The sequence below is a fragment of the Trichosurus vulpecula genome, chromosome 6, assembly GCF_011100635.1.
Source record: "Trichosurus vulpecula isolate mTriVul1 chromosome 6, mTriVul1.pri, whole genome shotgun sequence".
NCBI lineage: Eukaryota > Metazoa > Chordata > Mammalia > Diprotodontia > Phalangeridae > Trichosurus > Trichosurus vulpecula.
This window is the reverse complement of record NC_050578.1, coordinates 114,254,858-114,256,134: the sequence shown is the minus strand read 5'-3', so window position 1 is coordinate 114,256,134 and position 1,277 is coordinate 114,254,858. Positions and strand designations below refer to the sequence as shown.

At 44.4% G+C, this 1,277-nt stretch overlaps 1 pseudogene; it reads right to left on the bottom strand.

The window, feature by feature from the left end:
- LOC118854376 lies at positions 1 to 422 on the bottom strand (annotated as a pseudogene).
- Between the last annotated feature and the right edge of the window lie 855 nt (positions 423 to 1,277).

Below are 1,277 nucleotides of genomic sequence, written 5' to 3'. Positions count from 1 at the left end.
TCAGTATTGAGAGCATCGAAGGTAGGAAGCCATTTCATGACACTTCTTGTTGATCATTCCACTGTGGATACCTTCCTTCCCCATCAGCAGGACTAGCGTCTTGCCAGTCATGGTAACAGTGAGGTTGAAGGTGGGAGCACCCCCAGTGCTCTTGGTACGAAGGTCCATGGTGTACTCTCCATCTAGCAGCAGCGAATCCCTGATCACTGAACATTTCTGGCCCCCAAGTGTCAGCCCATTTACGAAGAAAGTCGAACGATCTTTGCCAACCAATACGGCTACTTCAGCTGGCGTGATATTGGCGAAGGTTTTCCCGGGTACAGTGGCCCAGACCGAGGGCGAGTCCTTATAGCCGACTATGGCGGCATCCTGACAGGTCCCATCCCCATGAGGTTGTCGATGTAGGCGATCCAACCCGCCATAGCGTTGGCGGTCTGGCTCTGCCGCTACTGCGGGCAGGGGGTGGCGGAGAGCTCGGAACACACGCTGCTGTCCAGACTCGCAGCTCCGTTCTCTCTGCTGCCTTCAGCTCTACTTCCTGCTCGGCCTCCTCGCTTCTCTTGATTCTTGTATTTGAAAGTTAAATTTTCTATTCAGCTCTGGTCTTTTCATTGAGAAAGCTTGAAAGTCCTCTGTTTTATTGAAAATCCATATTTTGCCTTGGAGTATTATACTCAGTTGTGCTGGGAAGGTGATTCTTGGTTTTAATCCTAGCTCCATTGACCTCCAGAATATCATATTCCAAACCCTTTTATCCCTTAATGTAGAAGCTGCTAGATCTTGTGTTATCCTGATTGTGTTTCCACAATACTCAAATTGTTTCTTTCTGGCTGCTTGAAATATTTTCACCTTGACCTGGGAACTCTGGAATTTGGCTACAATATTCCCAGGAGTTTTCTTTTGGGGATCTTTTTCAAGAGGTGATCAGTGGATTCTTTCAATTTCTATTTTACCCTCTGGTTCTAGAATATCAGGGCAGTTTTCCTTGATAATTTCTTGAAAGATGATGTCTAGGCTCTTTTTTTTTTATCATGGCTTTCAGGTAGTCCATTAATTTTTAAATTATCTCTCCTGGATCTATTCTCCAGGTCAGTGGTTTTTCCAATGAGATATTTCACATTGTCTTCCATTTTTTCATTCCTTTCGTTCTGTTTTATAATATCTTGATTTCTCAAAGTCACTAGCTTCCACTTGCTCCAATCTAATTTTTAAGGTGGTATTTTCTTCAGTGGTCTTTTGGACCTCCTTTTCCATTTGGCTAATTCTGCCTTTCAAGG